Below are 23,222 nucleotides of genomic sequence, written 5' to 3' on the forward strand. Positions count from 1 at the left end.
ACCATCTACCAATTTCTCCATCTCTTTATGTGTGTTTCCAGCTGATCCAGGTCTCTTGACAGGCAAAAGCACAAACAAAAAATCGTTGAAGGCGATTTGATGCTCTGACTTCAGCCACAGATTCTGCTTTTTTGTTACCCGAAATCGAGCAATGTGAAGGGACCCATACCAGGGTGATGGAGTTTGGACAAAGCACTCAAGCCTTGACATAGCCTGCTGAACTAGCGGCTATATAGGGTACATATTAGGTTCATGAGTGCAAACTTTTTAAAGGGTAATAGAGGACCATAAATGGTGAAAAAAAAATGTTCTACGCATATGGTCAAATCTCAACCGTTACGTAGTTATTGAACTTCCCATGTTTTTTACTCTTATTGCCTTAACTTGCTATAACATGAAAATGGTCAAGCTTATCGCAGTTTTTTGACCCTTATTCGAAAGATTATTGAATTTTCTATCAAATGGTATCTTTGAATCGATTGGTTCAGTTAAATAACTAAGTTTTCTAGAGCAAATAGCTCAAAAGTAGTGCGTTTTAATTTGTTTTTGTCAATTATCTTTGAAAAATGCATAAAAATTTAAAATTCTTTCTTTGGCAAAGTTGTGGCTCCTGTTCCACTCTACAATTTGTTATTTGACCTCAAACTTCTTTCTCTTGTCGTTTTATTGCAATTTAAATTTAAATATCGCATTTCGGATCATAAATTTGCAACTGTCCTGGTAAGCACTTTTTTGCGCACCATGTCGCACATTTAAATCAAAATTGCAAGAAAACGATAAGAGCTAGAAGTTTGATATCAAAGAACGAATTGTAGAATGTAATAGGGGCCACAACTTTTCCAAAGAAAGAATTTTAATTTATTACGCATGTTTCAAAGATAATTGACAAAAACAAATTAAAACACACTATTTTTTCTAGAAAACATAGTTATTTAACTGAACCAATGGATTCCAAGACGCCATTTGACCATTTCCATGTTATAGCAAGTTAAGACAATAAGAGTAAAAAACATGGGAAGTTCAATAACTACGTAACGGTTGAGATTTGACCATATGCGTAGAACATTTTTTTCACCATTTATGGTCCTCTATCACCCTTTAAAAAGTTTGCATTCATGAACCTAACACCCTGTATAACCGCTAGTTCAGCAGGCTATACCGAACAGGGCTTTTGAAGCATGAAGGTGGAGCTATGAAAATCGTACTATGTATACATCAAAACCAGCCGAATCTTTTGTCTTTCAATCGTATCTAATGAACTGTATGTCCCCGCTAATATGCCAGAACTTACTTGCAAAAATTTGCAGAGTGCACACGGAATGAAATTTTATTGGAGTTCCATGGACCTCATCCTGCATGGATAGATCAAAACCCACAGAGGAACTGTCGGAGTGTGAGAAGTTTTCACGATTGGTGTTAACCGAAGAAGGGGTAACCTCCAACGTCATATACCAGTAGTACACACTCACAAATCGAGTTTTAAGAGTTCTGTTCGAGCAGCTTTTTGATGTTTTCTATGACTAATGAATTCAGAACGTCGCATCGGATGAGGAACCACGATGCGGTCTGTCAGAGATTGTACATCAGACATATCATATATTTCAGTGATAATGATGAACCTAGGTGTGTTAGTGTAAGTAAAAAGGAAACCGGGTTAGGTATTATTCATCGACTGAAGAGACCCATTGCATTGATGAATAAAACGTGTGAAATGTGATGGATCTCTTCAGTCGAGTCAAGTACGAGACACTGAAGATGACCTTACAGTTGAGATCGAAGTACGTATCCGTCAAAGGATGTAAATTCTTAGTGGAATTAATAGGAACAGTACTTAACCCTATTTTCTTTTACTAATATATTGCAGTATTAATTGGAAGGGCGTATCCAAGCTGTAAGATCTTAAGGAGTGTCGAGGATCCATTGCTCTCTATAAACTGTCAACTAGTATAGCTGTTGATACGTAGCTGTTGACACACAACCACGAAGCTCGTAACTGCTGTTAATTACTACTGAAAGTAGTGGTGTAAAATTGTAAAGCAAAATTAGCTTCCACATCCCATGTGGGTAGAGCAAGCCAAGCCAAACTTTTATGCAACATCAAATGCAAGCCGTATTGAGCGGTGGTACCAGGTACCTACCATAGATATTAATCCTCGCTCCAATCCTCCAATCATGCCAATCAAAACATCATATCGTTAGTTGCTTGCCTCAGTCGCTGCTGCACCACTTCGGAAAGCACTGATATTTCATGTGCCCTTGCAAGGACCAGCGTCAGCGCAGGCAATGCAATGGAGCGTGAGGCAATTCCCCATATTTATATAATATTTGCATAAAATTGCACAAAATATTACATTTTGCACGACTTGCTTATGGAGAAATAGCCCTTATGCTGCGCTCTGCACGGTAGCCGATTGCTGGTGCTACTGCTGCGGTCCTTGTTCCTTCGGCCCGTAATTGGCCTTCGACTTTGATTGCAGAATGACTTCCTATGGTACAAACTCAAGGAAACCACCTTCGAGCTGGCGGCGCGGCAGTAGTTGAGCGCGGTGCAATTGCACATTCCATATTTTCTTCCCATGGCCATTACGCGATTATTATGATTATGGTTAGGATCCTGTGGGCTTCGCATGCACATATGTAATGTATGTAGGGTAGGTAGGTAGGTACGAACCGAACAATCGTGGTGGCCAAAAGGTCTCGGCGTGGTGCCGCAATTTTCCATTTTCCAAATGGCCTCGTGAAGCAATGCATGTTCGAGCAAGCCGCACCAGGCCAGGCAGACGACGACGACCGTGCAGCGCATGCAGCTCGCAATTACAATTTCGTGATTAGCCTCCTTTTTCGTGGTATCCGAGTTGGTGGTGGTGTGTTCGGTTGTTCGTTGTGTAGGAGGAGTACACAATGAGCGAAAAAGGAGCAATCATTTTGAAATCGAGCCAAAGGCCACCAACGCAACGCTGTACCATGGTTGCCATCCAAGGCTGTCGGTTTGGTTGATAACTTGTGTTTGAAATTCAGCACATGTAGGAAGTTTTAATGGACGTAGATATAGCATATTATTCGTGCTTTAGCTATGCATGGTAATATTAAGATATCTATATGACTTATAACGTTCAGTCCTGAGCACCCGCAGAAGGCCTTTAGTCTGGTCCTATGGTCTGGTAAAATTTCTGTCAACTTTCTCGATTTCTTTGTTGAGGCTGCGCTGCCATAAGCGTCTGGGCGTGCCTGTGCTGTGATGTCCAATCTAAAGCATGCTTGCAGATTTTGTTCCAGTTCCTGCGTGGAGTGTGACCGATATACCTCCATTTTTGCTCCCAAATTGGATTTTTAAATTTGATTTTATACGAAAGCGCACCTTTTTCTGAGCCACTATGATTTTTTTCAGATTTTTTGAACTTTATTTTCGTACCTAAAATCAATTTCAAAGATGTTTTTTAGATCACCTTTTGACAGCTGGGCAACTGCTTGACAGCTCCGCCCAATACACAATGCAACGATTCGAGAATTCGCAACCATACAAACTTCAAATTGATTTTTAAATAGGTTCCTGGGCACCAAAATTCATGAATTTGGATTTCGGCTCAGTTGGGCATGCCGATTTAGAATATGTAATTGGCTCAATATCGCTAAAGAAGCCGATTTCCGTCGCTAGGATTTCTGATGACATCTACGATGTAGCTCTACGTTGGAGACCCTATTGTGAGGCCAACATGCCCAAATAATATATCGCAGACATCAGGCCCATCCACATAAGTGGCGCCAAGGGTGGGGTTTTCCTCTTTGGCAAAAGGCGGAAGGGCGCCTAGTGTATGGAGCATCGGTAATGAGTGGGGGGGGGGTTAACACCCCACCCCTTGTACACGGGCTTGTCAGGCATCTATGGATGAAGACCTACAGCCGTTGGAGTGTTCTACACTGATACACACCTACTGGCGTACAGAATCACAGATTTCACATTATGATTACCTTGTTGGCTACAAAGCAATTTTGGAGTAAAGTGCATAGTAGAACACTATCTTCGTCGGTCTTGGGCGATGTTCCTCAAATTTATCCGATCGTGTAGAAATCGCAGATCTTCATGTTCATGTCTCGTGACCGTAGAGGGCAACCGGAAGAATCAGCGTCTTATAAAGAGTGAATTTTGTTTACGTTTGCAAGTTAGGCATCATCCATTTATTACGTAATGCCAAAATCAACATTTCTCGACCCCCCCTCTCCCCTCCGTAACGCTTTTTTGTATGAAAACCCGATTTTTTTTTTTGTATGGGCCGTAACGCTCGGTCGTACTCCTCCCTTCCCCTCCTAAAGTGTACGTAATTTGTGGACGGCGCCTTACGGGACCTGAGCTGGTTACGCAATCTGTAAAAGGCACTATTCGTAACTATAATACGTTTCACTTCACTGGAAACGTCATTGCCACATATCGCAAGTGTTCAACAATTTCAAACACATTCTCATCCAAGTCCCCGTCAATCACTACCTTGGCAATAACACCACTAGGCCTGCCTCTGTCTCTACCCGCTATCATGCACTTCGTCTTTGTAGAGTTAATCGTCAAGCCTATCCTCGCTGTCTCTCTTCAGCGGATCATAAGCTTTCTCCACTGCCCTACATTCGATGCCGACAGGCTCGGATTGAGGATTGTGGGGGCCCGGGGCCAGAACAGATGTGAAGGTCCCTCGGAGCGATGAGCAAAAACGTTTTTCCTTGTTTTTGAACAGTACTTGAGCAATATGAAAAATAAAGTTAATGTGTAGCAACCAAAAATGGTTTTTGTGGGGGCCCCTAAAATGTTAGGGCGCGGGGCCCTGGAAACACGCCTCCCCCCTCCCCCCTTTAGATCCGGCCCTGGATGCCGATGAGATCAATATCGTCCACAAAGCAGAGGAGCAGGTAAACAACAGTAAATTTGAAATGGCATCACCCTGCTTCAATTAATCCAAGATCACAAACGAGACATACACTTCGTCTGCGATCCGAATACTTGATTTTTATCAATCCAGCGTTGCGCGTGTCAGCCTTTTTATCTTCGCCGAAAAGCCACGTTCTGACATTATCTACCGAAGCTCCTTTCTTTTCACTGAATCGTACGCTACTTTTAAATCAATCAACAGATGGTGAGTCTGCAAATTATATTACCAGATTTTGTCTAGGACCCTCCGCAGGCTAATCATTGGATCCGTCGAATGATGCGTCAAATTTGAAAGGGTAATCCTAATGTAATTGGCACACTCTAGTCTGTGCCCTCTTTTTAGATTGGACATCTGTGGCCTTCCAAGAAGCTGTTGGGAAATTTTTCATTCTCCCATATCTTTACAAGAATCTGGTGGATTTGTTGATGTAGTTGCTGGCTTCCGTGCTTAAGAAGTTCGACCGGGATATCGTCCTTCTTAACAGTCTTACTGTATATCAGCTCCATGGGGGCCTTCCCCGAGCAGAGGGGAATATCAAATTAATAACTACGAAATTACAAAACCTGTTTTTATATCTCGTTTTGTTATTATTGTATTATCAAGGCATTACGTTTCCATAACATGTTTTGTTGGACAATCTTATTTTGTTATGACCAAGCTATGGGTATACAGCCATTAAATAACATTTCAATATTACTTTTTGTTGTGGAACAAGTTTGATTATTATTGTATTATTGAGAGTGTACAAATACTTTATGCTATTGCTATCAAAACTAAAACAAGTTTTGAAATAAATCCTACGTTATTCAACAACGTTATTTACAGTATTTCGCGAGTTATGCTCACGGCATCACATTTGATAAGAGGTGTGGTATTTTACATGACAAGGAGGTGCTGTAATGTGTACAAAACCAAGTCCCTGCTGGGCGCCGCGAGGTTTGAAATTGACTGAGTTGTAGCTGAAAAGTTCCCAAAATATCAGCCACTGCCCAAGTGGCGCAGCACCCTACATACATCAAAACGAGAACATAGCAGACGATATTGAAGGTGGGGTTTGAAAGGGACGTTCCAGATTCCGCCTTTGACATGAGAATTTCAATGATAAAAATGTCAAACTTATTGAGTAAACTTGTTTGAACGAAGCTAATACAGACAGCTGAATCCAAAATTGTAGATGGTTTTGAATGGAATTTTTCAGAAATATTTTATATTTTCACATGTTTTCCCTGTCGTTCCAGAGGATGAAGTCGAATCTACCTATTTGTGGTAAAAGATTACATAAATAGTTGAAAATACGCCTATGAGAGAAGAGAGAAACTGAAGTTCGCAATGATTGTTCCGCCATTCTCACATCCCGAGCAGAAGAAAATAACAAGAGAATAACATATCAAGGTATTTATCTTAAATACTATCATACTTTGATATGCCCTCCATTAGGTGGTAATAAGAGGCAAAATAACAAAAACGAATACCAAAATTTTGTATAAATAACTCCTAGAATATAACAAGTCTTGTTACATAAAATCAAAATAACTGGGACAGGTAAAATTTTCACTTTTCAAAAAATGTTCAACTAGCTGTAACTTTTCGAAAAGAGCATCGAATATTCTAAAATTTTCACTGTAAGTTCATCAACTAGTTGTGCATTGGTGGTCCAATTTTGAAAAAGATCGGGCTATTCTAAACAAAGTTAGAAAGTTTCTAGAAAAAGGTATAATTATCCGATAGCCAACTTTGAGCTGTTATATCTCCAGATTCAATGAACCGAATGCAATGAAATTTTGATCGTTTATGACTAATATAAAGAGCTATCAAAAACTTTTGACTAAATTTAAAATTCTTTACACGAAAGAAAATTATAACAATAAGATTATTTTTCTTATATAACACCAATTTATCCAAAATTTCATCATCGTTTCAAAATTCGACATGGTAATTATAGTTCATTTAAATTCTCTCTAATTGACATTAATGTATTTATGTTTCGAAGGAAAGCAACCAAATGGCTGGCATTAAATTGAAAAAGTTATGGGATGCATAAGAAAAATAGATAAATTTACTAAAAAAAACATAGAATAAATTAAATTGCTATAACTTTTTTTTCTTATTAATAATTTGAAGTTAGGTCAAATGTTTTTCAAAGCTCATTATATTAGTCATAAACGATCAAAATTTCATTGCATTCGCTTCATTATATCCGGAGATATAACAGCTCAAAGTTGGCTACCGGATAATTTTACCTTTTTCTAGAATTTTTCTAACTTCGTGTAGAACAGCCCGATCTTTTTCAAAAATGGACCACTGATACACAACTAGTTGATGAACTTACAGTAAAAATTTGAGAAAATTTGATGCTCTTTTCGAAAAGTTACAGCTAGTTGAACATTTTTTGAAAAGTGACAATTTGACCTGTCCCAGTTATTTTGAGTATCCCCTGTATTTCAATAATTAATGCATACCTCAAATTTCAAGTGCTGTATTTGTTATCCTAAAGTTATTGAATAACAAACTAATAACATTTCTTGTTATTAAATGTTTCATTTGTTCGATGACTTCATGATGTAATAGCAAATCTTGTTCTTCGGTTATTTTCACTGCTAAACCAACAAATACTACATCAATACCAAACTCTGCTCAAATATCTCCAACTGTTATCGTGATGTTCTCATAACATTTCGTAGAATAACGCAGCAATAACAATTCTAGGTATTAGAGCACATGTTGCTCTCCGCATGGTATTTGCAAGGTATGCCCTTCTGCTCGGGATGCTAATCTAAATATGTATAGCATTCTCAGCCAACACGAAGTCATATATGATGTAGAAAAGGATGCTAATGTGGAGGCCATATGCGTACATGCTTTCGTTTAACCACGGGTAAAGTGTACGCATAACGCCTCCACTTTAGCATCCTATCCAACAGCATGTGCGATTGTTTGATATCATAACTAATTTTGCTTTCGGGATGTTATCAATAACTCTTTAATTTAAAAATTTGTTATTGAAATATTTCCCAAATTCACTGTTATTAAGTTGTTATTCACACAAACAAAACATGTTATTAAATTGATTTTCCAGGAGCAAATTTTTGTTATGTGACTTGTTATTTTGCCGCTTATGACAGACAAGTTTATAACTCAATATGTAATGTTAATAACATAAAAATAACTAATTCCATTATGCAGTTATTTTGCCAAAATAACGCATTTTGTTGTACTGTTGTTATTCTCTTCTGCTCGGGTCTTCATCTCATCCAGTGTAGGTGATTCCACTGTTTGACCGTCATTCACTAATCCTGTTCCTGGGTGTTCCTTCATTCTACAAATCATCGATGTGCTCCTTCCACCTAGCTGCCACACCGTTGTGTTGTCTGTCAGCATGTTTCCTTCCCGGCCATTGCACATGTCGCCCGAGAGCGCAGTCTTACGCCACGTGCGTTTGACAGCTGCATAAAACCTTTGCATATCGCTCCTATCCATACTCCCTTGCACTTGAGCAATCACACTCTCTTCATGCTGCCGTTTCTTACTGCGGTGGATTCGTTTCTCTTCTGCTCTTGCCACTCTGTACTGCTCACTGTTGAACCGGGTACTAGCATTCTTATTTCATTCGTCACTCGTTGGGTCTCCTCGTCGAACCAACCATTATGTTGTCGTAGCTGAGCGATGCCTATCACCTTTTGCACTGTTGTTGTGGTGGATAATTCTCCATAAGGGGTGATGCACAAATTATGTCACGCAAAAATCGACCTTCTTCAACCGAACGCCACCCCACCCTCCCCCTATGACACGCGTTTTCTATGGGTCCACCAAATTTTTTTAAGGGTCTTCACGTTCTGCAAAACCCTACTCCCCCCTAAAAGCGTGACGTAATTTGTGTACGGCCCCTAAATCTGTTGGTTGGAGGAGGATAGGCCTTCGTCTAGCTTCTGATGGTACGGTGCAGCAACCCTTACGGATGACAAGCGCTGGACATTTTTAAACTCGTGGTTCTGTTGTTTCTTAAACTCGTGACGGTGGATAATCACGCTCGAATTGTTGCAACATCAAGATAATGATCCGAGTCAATGTTCGGGCTTCTATAGGACATCACATCTATGACGTTTGAAATATGTCACCCGTCGCCCGTGATCTATCTGGGAGCAAGCTTCACCACTCGGGTGTCGCCAGGTGTGTTTTCGGATATTCTTACCTGCGAAGTAGGTACTGTTGATTGCCATCCCTCTAGCAGCAGCGAATATCACAGGTCGGAAGAGATTTTCACTGTTAATCTGGCCTGAATAGCTGTCACATTCACGCCAACATTCTACAGTTCACAAGCACATTTGGGTTCATTCAAAGATCTCGCGTTCCAAGATCCGACTTTTCAATCATTATCCTTGATTCGTTGATCTGTAGAACGTTATATCAATTCGTTTGCTCTACTTTTGCTTTTCTTAGTGGTTGAAGGTTTTAGCGGTTACCTTACCGGGTAGGGGTCGCAGTACCGGTCCCTTTTGATGAGTACCGGTATTTCGGTACTGGGGCTTACAGTACCGGTAGTACCGGTAAAATACCGGTACTGGAAAATTTTCACTAAAATGAGTAGTTATTTTACAAGGAAAATTTACAATTTACTAGGCATTTGTGAATTCCGGGTTTCAAGGATGTTGTAGAAGCTAACCAGAAAATACTGAATGTAACAAAAAATATAGATGGATGAAAAATATAGAAAGAAATGAGTTGTTCGAAACTGTTTTTGGAGCTATTGTTTAGCTTCTGCGTAGTTTCACAGGTAGTATCTTGGTCAACCTAAAATGAAATAGGAACAACCTTACATGTACCAAAATCAGATAGATAGCTACAAGGTGAAAACAGAAGAAGATTTAACTGATTATTTCTTGAGCATGCTAGCAACGGATTCTAAAACCTGAAGAAATAACTAGTAACCGTAATCTAACAAGTTTTATTCTAAGTTAGTAAAGCCAAAATTCAACGTTCATTAAATCAATCATTGCTATGATATCCTGGATTTGCAGAAAGGTTGAATATATGAAATGATTGTTTGTTAAAATACTTGGTTTTATATGTTTTCATTATTTCCATCATATTTGATATACTAATGACCGGATTTCAGCACTTCGGGAGAGAATTCACGGTACCGAAAGTACCGGTACCAAGGTTCAGTCAGTACCGGTATTTCGGTACCGGTACTACCGGTACTACATCCCTATTACCGGGGCCACGCTGCCTACATCGCGTTGAATGGGCTGTCATCTTAGGTATACCTAACGCGATACAGCGTTTCATATTTAGCTACTGGATGCCAGAGCAGACGCTGTTTACGCTGCGCCTTCCTGGTAGACAGACGCTCAGGAAGTAAATACTCAATATAGTTGATGCTACAAGAACTAAATACCAGCCAAGCACACAGCTTTGAGCTGGCGTTTTTGTCATCGATTGATCCGTGGAAGCAAGAGGTAGGAACTTGTGAGGACCAGAGCTATGTTTGACGCTCCAGGTTATCAAGTCACCATTTCGCAGCCAGTTGTGCAAGATATGTGTGACTTATTTTAGATGCCTATTCCAAACTTTGGCAGATTGGACATCTACCAGACGGCAATCGAGACTGTGTGGAGAGGCAGCACCACGCATGGCAAGAGAGCGACACTTGTGTTACAGTACAAGTGGACTGCACAGTGGAATATTTCGAGTGTGCTGATAATTATTAATTTGTGAGCGAAATAAAATGGAAATAAAAATTAGACATTAAATCATAACAACTGACGACGAGCGGGAGAAACTGTGAAAGAAATTTTTTTATTCAGGACGCTTGATTTGCTGTTAAATTGTTGAAATTATATCTTCTTGAAAACCTGCCTGCCTCATGCGCGTTCTCAGCCCCAACTCTGGATGCGTGCAAAACTTGTCTATATATTACTGAAGTGACCCAATTTTTTTACTGATATATCTTGCTGAAAGATGACCCTGAACGTTTGGTCGATGACTTCAATAACGAATTTACTAGATATTTTTTCAGATTTCTTCGTCAAGTACGATGAAAAGCATTAAGCTGATAATACATGGGTCATACATACTACCGCACTCTTTTTTTTTTGTTTTTAGGAAATGTAGTAACTTTATGCATACCAATATTTTTGGAAAAGTTTCGCCGAAATCAGTGTTTTTGACGGGTTTTAACAGATATTCAAACAAAACGACCTGTGAATGTAGTAAGACGCTTGAGGTTTCCAACGTTTTAAATGTGTGTAAATGTTTAAATGATAACTTTCATACATTCAAGCCTTCATTTAGGTCGAATCAATTAAGGTAAAATCTATTTAGGTCCCTCCATTTAGGTAACGTTATCTAAATGGAATCTGATTGTGTTCAGAACAGTTGAAGTGTTTTAGATTAGGGATAAGGTTGGTTTAAGGAAATTAAGTTTCAAGTGGAGTTAATGGGAGCTCAGGGCGTATTAAGGGGGGGGGGGGCAATGAGGAAGAATGGGGTTGGTTTGGGACTGTTTAAGGTTTCTCGAGAACTTTCTTGAGAATAAGTCATCGCATCTACATGCATAACATGTGGGCTTAAATGATTGAATAAAAGTCATGTTTGCACAGCCTATTGCTACTTTGTGCTGACAAGTGGTAAGTTCAATGTTTGCTTAAGAATCTCTTCGAGCTCCCTTGAGTATAGGTCATCGGATCTACAATCGTAAACAGGAACGTCTTGGATCACTTCTGAAACCACCTGAAACGTTTAAGAAACGCTATATAGCGCCGCTGAAATCTCCCTGAAGCTGTGATCCAAAATGTATTTCAGAAACTGTAGGCCCCCTGAACATTCCTCAAAATCCCCGCTAACACCCCTGGGAACCTCCGAAACCTCTGAAAACGCCTGCGTAAAGCTTCTGAAACTCGCAATAAATTCTCTGAAGCTTTCTGAAATGCCCTCGAAATCCCCTTAATACGCCCTCGGATCCCATGTAACGCACCTGGGACCCTCAGAAATTACCGAAAACGCCTACGTAACGCCTGAGTAACGCCTCTGAAAAATCGCCGTTAAAAATCATCTGAATCAGTCTGAAATACCTTCGAAATCCCCCTTAAACCTCCTCGGACCCCATGTAACGCACCCCATGTAACGTAGCCACCAAAAACGCCTTCATAACGCCTCTGAAACTCGCCAAAAATTCTCTGAAGCTTTCTGAAATACCCTCGAAATTCTCCTAAAACCCCCTCGGACCCCATATAACGCACCTAAGACTCTCAGAAACCCCCGAAAACGCCTACGGGACATCCGAGTAACGCCTCTGAAACTTCCCAAAAACCCTCTTAAGCTTTCTGAAATGCCTTCGAAATCCCCCTTAAACCCCCTCGGACCCCATGTAACGCACCTGAGACACTCATAAACCCCTAGAAAAGCCCACGTAACGTCTGAGTAACGCATCTGAAACTCGCCAAATATCATCTGAAGCTGTCTGAAATGTCTTTGAAATCTCACTGAAACCTTCTCGGACCCCAAGTAACGCAACTGAGACCCTTCGAAGCTCCCCGAAAATACCCCTGAAGCACCCCGACCCGGTGCAACACCTCTGGCACCCCCCTCCTATGGTATGGTGGGTGTTTGCGATTTTGTGACGATAGGGGAGTAGGTGTTTGTGGTTTGCTACGGAGCTTTCTACTAAGCCTTTTGATTTTTTTTCGTAATACAAATATCAAATTTTTGCAAGCATTTATACAGGATGTTTGCAGATACTCCTTCTGGGATTTTTTTTTTTCTGAAATCTTTTCAGATGTTTTAAATGGAAATCTTCCATGAGTTTTACTACTCAAGGATTTTTATTACGGATTTCCTTATGGCATTATTCCATAATTTCTACAGGGCCTCCTTGAAGAGTTCCTCCAACAATTTCTAAATTTGCTGAAGAAACATTTTTAACGGAACTTCTCCTGGTGTTGCTTCTGCATTTCCTAAATCAGTTCCTAACAGGAGGAGGATAACATTTCCACAGGAATTTCCTTAGTGAAATTCCATAAAAAAAACTTCTGAAAACGTACCAAAAGGAGCTGGAGAAATCGCAGAAGGAATTCCTGAAGGAGCTTCCAGAGGAATTTCAGAAGGAGCTCCTGGAAGAATCTTGAAAAGAAATCATAAAGAAATCCCGTAAGGAGTTCCTAGAGCAATTTTAGATGGAATTTTAAGAGAAATCTCGAATAAATTCATATAAGAATACCAGGAAGAGCTATTTATAGAGTCTGAGAAGCAACTTCTGGTTCAATTTCTGAAGAAAACACCGAAGAAATCTCGGAAAAAATGTCTAAAGAAATCCAGAAAGTAACTTTTGGGGAATCCTGATGAAATCTGAGAAAGAAAACCCTGGAGGAATTCCAGAAGGAACTCTCCACAGGAATCATGGGAGTAGAGAGATTGGGATTGAGTTCCTGGAGGAGTCCTGGGAAAAAAAGTCCTAGATAAATCCCAGAAGGAACTCCTTGAGAATCCCAGATGAAAATCCTAGAAGAATCCGGGGAGGAATTCCTGATGGAATCCGAAATAGAACACCCAGAAGCAACTCCATCTGGGGATCTCAAGAAATTCCTTATGGGGATTTCAGCTAAAAGTGGGACAACCCATTGTCAATGAGTTGTCCCACTTTTAACGGAAAATTAGTAAGAAAACAAAGGTTTTTTCGATTTATGAGTAAGACCAACTCAGCCACTGAGTAGAATTTTTTCTCGGTGTAGGAATTGCCCTTGGTTGTAGATTCCTCCAGGAATGCTCATTGGAGAAAAGCGCTTCACAAAAAGTTCTAAATGGATTCATTCAAGAGTTAGGGCACTGCAATGTTTTGATTTTGTATGGAATTTTGGCGTTTATTTCAGGGAGGGTGCAGGCACGTCAAACTCGAACAAACTACGCCTACCTAACATGCATCGAGCGGGCCTTCCTAAAAAACACAATGCGATTTCGCGGGCCATTCCCATCGGCAAAATAAACCGATTTCGAAGCAGGATTCGACCAGGCTTCTGGTCGCGTTGCCAGTCACACTAACACACTCGCAAAAGATGAGCAGTAGGCCTACCTTGCCGCTTGCGGGTCCCCTGGTTTATTTTTCTTGTTGTTTACAAAAATTCTGTAAGAGTGAAAAAGAAGGAGAGAACTTCATGTCTAACGAAATTCGTGTGATAAAAAAGCAATGGTCTAAGACCGTACATATAGCCTGGGAAACTTCTTAAACGAAAAGTTGGATGATTTACTATGGAATATATTGACGAATTCGGTAGCAGATACCTGAAGATATATTCGAATTACAGACTGCCCAAAACAGGACCCCCTGCTCAAATAGTCCCACATCCTGTCATGTATTGTTCAATTCCAGAAAAATGGCATCACGCGAACTAACATTTAGATAGAATATACTAACAAGTAAAGCCATTGGTAATTGAATAGTTTCAACAAATTCCTTGCCTTCATAAAATCTATTACACAGAACAGCAGATATGGTTCAGACAATCACGAAAGATGTTTCAAACTAATCTAAATATTCTGTTATAATCAACACTCCAATCTAATCATTCAAATAACTCATCTGTACACATTCAGGTCATTTCCACCGTAAACCACCTAAATTATAGCTCTTCACAAACGCGGTCGATCAAAATCCTTAACGCCCCCACCTCAAGCTAAAAGCTTTCGCCTCAATCTCGATATTACCATCATTAAGGAACCTAGTGCCTATACCTAGTAAAACACCTTCGCCGACCGTTCTCTGGAAACGATTTAGGCGAACAAATCTGGCCAAGTAGGGTGTCGTCTCCTTCACCCTCCCACTACTGTATGGGTGGTTGTAGGCAACCATCGTCGCATTCCAACGCAGTACAACAGAAGCCCGCCAACAAACGTCTTACGTTTCGTTGTCTTCCTCACAATTTGCCCGGGCTGATGAGCGCGAAAGCTTAGCCGCAAAGGCGAGCATAAATAAGCAATGACCAAACCTAGTTGTATAGCCGCGGTACGCGCGGCACGAGGCATTGGATTACCTTCGAAGAGAAAACGCCTTCCGGAGCATAAGCCACGCCCATTCTCCTGCGGTTGGTGAGTCGATTGCTGCGAACAGTGGGCAACGCTGCAAGTGGTAGTAATCGATTTTCTCTCCCTACGGTGGCGAGAATATGCTTCTCTCGTTTTCTCTTTTGATGTGTTCTCGCTCATCCGCTTCTTTCTTGCGTGATCATCGATTACAAGTGACGATTTCACAAACACCAACGTCAGTCCGAACAAAGCTTGTGTTGTGAGCGTGAGCTGATGATTTCAATATGGTAATTTTTACGAGCTGCCAAAGTGATTATACTTTTCTCACTCACTCCCCTCCGTGTTTGACCTGGATTGACGACGACGGTAGAGAAGCCCAATTATAAAATGAATTACCGGTTTCCCCTTACTCACACCACCGAGCCATAGACGGACGACGGTGTAACGCGGTGGTGATTTACACCGTCCTCGCTGTTGCGTGTTTCGCTCTCGCTCTCACCAGTTCGTTCTCTCTTGGTTATGCTTGGTTTGCTCACTTCGCCTTCGACATCATCAAGTGAAGAGACCAATTGATTTGTGTTCGGCTCTGCTTCCACCGGCTCGCACGGCGACCTGTTTGTTCATAAATAAACTTTTTACACCATAAAATTTTAATGCTGTTCACATTTCTGGCAGTGTGCAGCTATATTTGCGTTTTATGTTCTTTGAAGTTCTTTGCTTTTTTCCAAATGCATTCGCACTCACGCTGCATATCGCTTCGTTCAGTGATTTTCCTTCCTGTTTCTCTTCTCGTCCTCTTCGTCACCGTGACCTGCCTTCCGCCGTCCACTTCAACTTCTGTTATCATCTTTTAGTCTCTTTGATGTCGGGTGCAAAACCCGTTGGAGTAGTGGTTTCAAATCCGAAGGAAACGGGTCTTGCTCTTCTTCGACACGGCTTTCAAGTGCAAATCAATGCAATTGGGTTGCTACTTGAGTTGGGGCTCCTTCTTAGAGTATAAGCGGGATGGTATGCAGGTGGGTAGGTAGGTAGGTAGGCAGAACTTCAATCCAATGCAATAAATGTAATCGCGCGACCGAATTGAAGGCTTCTTGGTCGCTCTGTAATGACCATTAGGTAAATTAATGGCCACCGATGCGGCAATAAATAATTTTTATCATGTTTATTCTGGCCACCAGACGTGGCCGAAGCGCAGGCGAGCGCGGTTTTCTTCGGTCGGCTTCGAGGTCAATTGAATCGGGGAAATTCGAAAGGTGACCAATAGAGACCAGAGTTGATGGGTAGTTGTCGCTTCCATAATTTCAGTGACATTTTTCTTTATTTCTTAACAAAAACACTGATTGTAAAAAAATAATCCGGTTTTCTTCATATGAATGGAAAAGCAGTGTAATTTCGTTTTACAAACATGATCTTGAATGTTCTTCTTTTAAATTTGACCCTCAACCTAATTCTTTATGAGTTTCGTTGCCATGCTTTTAGTGGTGTAAGCCTTCTTGGCATTTCGTCCTCGGAGTGTGGGTTCGATTTCCGCTGCAGTCGGTGAAAACTTTTTTGAGACTGTTTCCTGTATTTGACGTACTGTTTTGACGTACTGTTTTCCTGTCTCATGTTAGTGATCGTTCAGTTTATACAACCTCTGGCTGAAGACGGTGTAGTGTCTTTAGAATATTTTGAATGTTGCTCAGCACGACTGGAACGTTTAAGATTCAATAAAATAATAGATTAGCATAAGTGATAACCAAACTGCCTCAAGTAGGTTTTGTGCGGCCTGCGAACTAATTTTGAAATGAATGAGAATGTGATTGATAGAATCCATAATGAAAATCTAAAATATTGCAGAATTTTAATTAATTTCAAGATCAAGTAATTTTTTCTTTCATTTCATTTGACATAAAGACATTCATGCGGTATGATTATGGAACAGATTTCGAATATATTTTTAAAGGTTTTTATAAGATTTCATGAAATTCAACAATGTACTGTAAATTTGCCCCTTTGCAGACACCTCCTGGCTATACCACTGGCCCATCATCCGAAAGAATATGGAATTAATCATATTTCCTCATATGGAATCCAACAAAAATAGCCAGGTTGAAATCCCCGGATGACACCATCGTAACCTTCCCTTGTCAGTAATTCTACATGACGTCGATTTCAAACATTCTTCCAATATTTTTACCTAATTTCTCTTAAAAGGAAGTGTTTTTGAAAATTGATATCGAAATTTCACCAAAATTTTATGGATTGGGGAAGATTCCATCAGCAAAAAGTTCTTCAAAATTGGTTGAGATGAACTTACTAAGGAAACTCCTGTGACTTTTTCAGAATCATGCTCAATAAATCTGTTGGAAATTATTTAAGAAAACTGTATAGAAATGAAATCTTTTTATAATACCAGGTGCCTACAAGTTGTGGCCACAAAGTTTTAGTTTCTTGATCTTGTTCAATCTGAAAAAGTATTCAAGCTAATACATTTTGTGCTTAATCCGGCAAATTGTAAGCAATAGATTATTGAAAGACAAAGAGGGCAATTTGTCTTTCCAAAATTATAGATCGGAGTGCAAAGACAGTAAGGTTGAAGATTACTGATTTGTGCAAACAAATACTAATAACTTCCGTTAAAAAAAACAGAATTAATTTAACAATAAACTTACTATGATTTCTGAAGACTATTGAACAAATTTAAAACTGGGGCAAATGTCACATAATGCACTGTGTATCATTATGAAAGCATTCAATAAAAAATACTGTGTAAGTGCTCAAAGTTTGAAGAGGTACATGAAGTTCCAGCGGAAGGGAACGCAAAACCAGGAAGAAGCTATATAAGGGTTTGATTTTTTTTTTCAATCCATTTATTTGGAAGGCTCATGCGTGCCTAGCACTTAACGGAGCCAAACTTCATTATTGTGAGAATACTATTTTTACAACTAAAAACTAACACAATTAACTTTTACGCGCTGTCTTCTTCGGACGTAGCATCTCCGTTGATGCCGAACCCGCAGCAGCAAACTGGGCACGACGTTCGATCGCTTCTTGTTTGTTGACCGCTTCTATCACTGAGGTTGTCCATTTGATCAATTCAGCCTGGGCCTTTTCTTGTCTTTTCCGTTGTTCTTCCGCTTCGTCCCGTATCTTTCTTTGCTGTTCCATTTCTTGATGTACCGAAACGCCTGCATTCGTTTGTTGTATAGCTTCCTCCGAGATGATTTCCTCCTCGATGATGAGGGTTTGATTGATGTTTTGGATGGCTTTCTCAGTCTATAGTCGAGGCGATTGTTTCCTACTTTCCGGACGTTTCGGCTGATGGGTTTTGACATTTTTCAAGGGTCTAGTATCCCCATTTTGGAACGGCCTTGAATAAAATAAATGATAGGGCAAGAAAAGCACGAAAGTAAAGACAATCTTACATATGGCAGTTTACAGATACTAGAATGCCGTTCTACGCCCGATTGTCCCATGTTCAATGCAGTGTAAATGGCTAGTCTAAATGCCCTTATTACAACATCGTACAGATCTCACAAGGGAGCGTCTATAAATTACGTAGCATGTTTTAGCCGATTTTTTACTGCCCCTTCCTCTCGTAGCGTATTTTCGCATACCTAATACATCGCTCGTCACACAATCTTGGACTCCCTCTTCGTCCTAAAATGCTACATCATTTAGAAACACTTCCCAATAGGAAAATTGTTTTAAAATCTCGCTGATGACACGATAACTACACCATTGTGAACAATAATAATAATACAAAATGCAGTTACGAAACAAGCTATAGGGAGCATTCATTAAGGTGAATATATAACGAAGCCACACCTCGATTTTTCGAGAGCACAAATCTGAAGAACCGAATGTCGGTTTGAACTGAAAAGTTGATCGATTGGTTACCCTCTGGTGGTGACCTATCCATCAAGTTTTCAGCGCAAACCGACATTCGGTTCTTCAGATTTGTGCTCTTGAAAATTCGAGTTGTGGCTTCGTCATATATTCACCTAAATGACGAAGCATTTTTCCAACGGTTTTTGACACCCCTCCCTCTTCGTAGCCTATTTTTGCATACCTAATGCATAACTCGTATCACAATAAGAGACTCCCTCGACCCCCATAAAATACTACGACATTAACCTTCACGTACCCGACCTCCGACAACTCATTTCGTCAATTTTCATCCGATTTTTTTTAAGTCGCCGTCAATCAATCATAAATTGGTGCTAGTTTATTATACTCAAGTGGCCAAGTAATATCTGGAATCATTCCGGGGATATTCCGGATTGTGCTGGGGTCTGAAGGTTGCCAAAATTACTAAAAGTGATTTTTTTGTGTGTTATTGTGTTTGAACCGTCGATTTTCAACAAATGTTTCACTGCGAACAATAAAAAACAACTGCAATAATCAGATTTGAATAAGTTAACCCATCCGTATCGCCGTGACAGGTTCCGCGGGGCCCCATTGGGGACACTGCTGGTTTTCAACCGAAACATGCCGTGCGACATATCAATCTTCATGATTTCAAATTACTGAGTAAGAAACGATAGACTGGATTCTGTATCATTCCGGGCCATATCCCCGGAACATCTAGCATAGGTTCCACGGAAGTGTCATCGGGGACATTTCTGATTTGCAACCAAAACATGCCTTACAAAGTATTAATCTTCATGATTTCGAGAAAATGGGACAGACAAAATTGACTGAAGTATGCATCAACTCATTTGGCCGTTCCGGAACACCTGGAACAGGTTTCGCGGTCACCCCACAAACACAATAGCAAACTAAATAATCAATTTTAGCCATTTGGCAAAACAGGCACCTCCCCTACCCTCTGATCCCAGTACAAATCGGAATATCTCCGGAATGCTTCACTTCTTGGGTTTGCGCTAACGTAAGAACCTCGACAACACTTATAACACGCGACGCGAGACAGACACAACACTTATTATTCTTACAAACGTTAAAAAGGAGATATCGTTGTTGCCCATCGACAGGACGATGTCCGACTGAAAAATCCGGAATTTACCAGATCCCATGCCGAGACTGCCCCGCGGTGTATATTGGGCAAACACGTCGTAAGTTTAAAACTCGTCTACGTGAACACGAACAACATTGTTGTGTTGTTTATTGTGTTGCACTGAATTTTCGGGAATGTTGATATATAGGGCCGTGGCCCGAGAACAGTCCTCTTTGACGTGAATGGTCTCCGGCCAGAGGTTTTAGGGTCCTTGGCCATTGGGTTTTGGCGACTACGGAGGCCACCTGTCTCGACTTGCAATGGCGTTATTCAGACGCGCCAACCAGAACGTACTGTTCAAAACATAGACAAAACGTCCATGCGAAAAAACATAATCAGGATAATAGCTACAGAAATAGTTTGGACAGCTACGCAAGTGGGCGATAGCCGCCCAATAATCATCCTTCGAACCCATCAGCCCACTCGATAACCTTGTTATAACTGTGTTACGTCATGTTACAACGGCCATTAATAAGTGATATGAATAAAGTGAGAAAACGCTTCTACTTTGCTACAATACATGTGTCAAACCTTTTACTTGAGCATTGGTGAAGCCTCGTAGCCGTGCGGTTAGGGTCACCAAGCTTCTAATCGCACCATGCTGTGGGGTGAGGGTTCGATTCCCGCTCCGGGCGATGAAACTTTTCGTGAGAATAGTTTCTTCTCCGTATCCACTGGAGCATGCTCTCGTGTGTCCGTTGTCTAGTGTTAAGTTTTGTTCAGTCTGTACAGTCTCTGGCTGAAGACGGTGTCCGTGTCTTTTATTTACTCAGGTTGGTATGATAAAACTAAAAGTGTGAGCATTCACTTTTCGAACATAGTAATCCATATGAAAAAAGTTGGGTAACCTGAGTAAACGAAATCCCAGGAAGAACTCCCGAATGAATCCCAGGAGGAAACCCAGGAGAAACTCCTGGAGGAATTGCAGAAGGAACTCTTGGAGGAATCCCAGAAGGAACTCCTGAAGGAATCCCAGGAAGAAACCCAGAAGAAATTCCTGGAGGAATCCCAGGAGGAACTCTTGGAGAAATCTCTGGTCATACTTCTGGAGGAAGAACCCCAGGAGGAACTCCTGGAGAAATTCCCGGAGAAACTTCTGCAGGAACTTCTGGAGGAACTCCTGGAAGAATCCCAAGAAGAACTCCTGGAGGAATCCCAGGAGGAACTTCTGGAGGAACCCCAGGAGGAACTCATGGAGCAATCCCAGGAAGAACTCCTAGAGGAATCCCCGGAGGAACTCCTGTAAGAATTCCAGGAGGAACTCCTGGAGGAATCCCAGGAGGAACTCGTGGAGCAATTCCAAGAGGAAGTCCTACATGAGTCGCAGGAGGAACTCCTAGAGGAATCCCAGGAGGAACTCCTGGAGAAATCTCAGAAGGAGCTCCTGAATGAATCCCAGGAGGAACTTCTGGAGGAATCCTAAAAGAAACGCCTGGAGGAATACCAAGAGGAACTCCTGGAGATATCCCAGGAGGAACTCCTGAAGGAATCTCAGGAGGAATCCAAGGAGGAACTTCCAGAGGAATCTCAGGAGGAACTCTTGTAGGAAAGTCAGAATGAAGCAATCCCAGAAAGAACTGCTAGAAAAAATCCAGAAGTAACTATTACAAGAATCCCAGGAGGAACTCTTGAAGCAATCTTATAATGAACAGCTGGAAGAATCCAACGGACATAACTCCTGGAGGAGATGCCAGGAACAAGTTTTGGATAGATCTGGAGGAATTCCATAAACAACTATAGGAGAAATCTCTGGAACAACTCCTAGCTGAAACCTAGGAACAAATTGTACACTCAAACCTCCATTTAGGTAGGATCCATTTAGGTAAAATCTATTTAGGTCCCTCCATTTAGGTAACGTTACCTAAATAGAATTTGGTTGTGTTCAGAACAGTTGGAGTACTTAAGATTGATGACGTCATACCCGACATTAACCTATCATTCACCTGTTTTTATTTTGGCCACCAAACCCAACATAGACCCAACAGTTGATCGATGTTGGTCCAACAGTGGCCCAACATACGATAAAAATTTACCCGACTTTGACCCAACATTCAATAATTTTTCAGTCTGGCGGAATTTTGCAGGGTTTTTTTGTGTTCCGTTCCCAGCTAGTCATTTGCATGACAATTGTCACCTGCGACCCTCCAAAACCCGCGAAAACGCCCCTGAAGCCCCTTCCCTCCTGAAACTCCCTTGAAAGTTCTCTGAAACTCCGCATGACCCTCTTTAAATCTCCTATTCGAGTCACTCTTCCTAGTTAAATTTCTTTGCAACCTTGTACTCCATTTAGGTAATAGACTGAATTCATTTAGGTAATGAATCCATTTAGGTAAAAATACTATTTAGGCAGTCCCGACTCATTACCTAAATGGAGGTTTTGGTGTATAGGAATCCCAAATACTGCTTCCCTGGAGGGTCTCGTGGAATCATTCATAGGAAGTCATTAACCGAATTTCGTGAAAATCGTACCCCAGCAGATTACGTAAGACGAAGATCTGGTCCTTTGTCGACCGGCTGTCGTTAGAGCCGGCTTGATAACTTCCTACGAACTCATTCGTTTGACGTGCTCTTCACGTCGATCAGTTGCACATCGAAGCGCTGCTTCCACCTTTCCATCACCTCAGTTTTGTCCGTCAAGAAGCTGCCATGCTTACGCCTGCAGATTTCGGCTCGCAGCACGAAACCGTTGCGGGATGCGTTTCAAGAGCTTCTGGTAGAACTTCCGTGTCTCTTGAGAACGTCACCGCAGTTGCCTTTCCTCGCACTTCAATTCTTTCAGGTGGCGTTTTTCACTTATTCCACGTTCTGCTGGGTTCCATGCTGCAGCATTACCGCTCGCGCTGCAGTCTTCTCCTCCAAAATTACTCTGCATCCTTCGTCCAATCATTCGTTCCATCCAATTCGGCTGCATCGAAGATGGCTGCTTTTACTGTACTCCAGCAGTTAGAGGGGCCTCATCGAGCTCACCCTTATTTTGCAACGCTGCCTCAAGATTCTGCGCGTATGCTAAGGTGGGGGTCTGAGATAGCATAGCATATCATAGCATAGCATAGCCGACCGTACACATCCTGGGGTGGCTGTCGATTGAGACGTTTAATGCGCCAGAAAAGTTGCCTAAGGCTTGACAAACCTTTCATTTAACGAACTCTCGACACCTGGCCAGGTCCTTACGATCAGCGGGGATAAGGAGGAAATGTTGATTAGATATCTACTCAGAATATGTCCAAGAACTTGACCCACTTCATAGATATCTGGAGTTGAAAATTGGATAGGGTTGAATGGCGAAAAAGCGT

This window comes from Aedes albopictus, chromosome 3, assembly GCF_035046485.1.
Source record: "Aedes albopictus strain Foshan chromosome 3, AalbF5, whole genome shotgun sequence".
Lineage (NCBI taxonomy): Eukaryota > Metazoa > Arthropoda > Insecta > Diptera > Culicidae > Aedes > Aedes albopictus.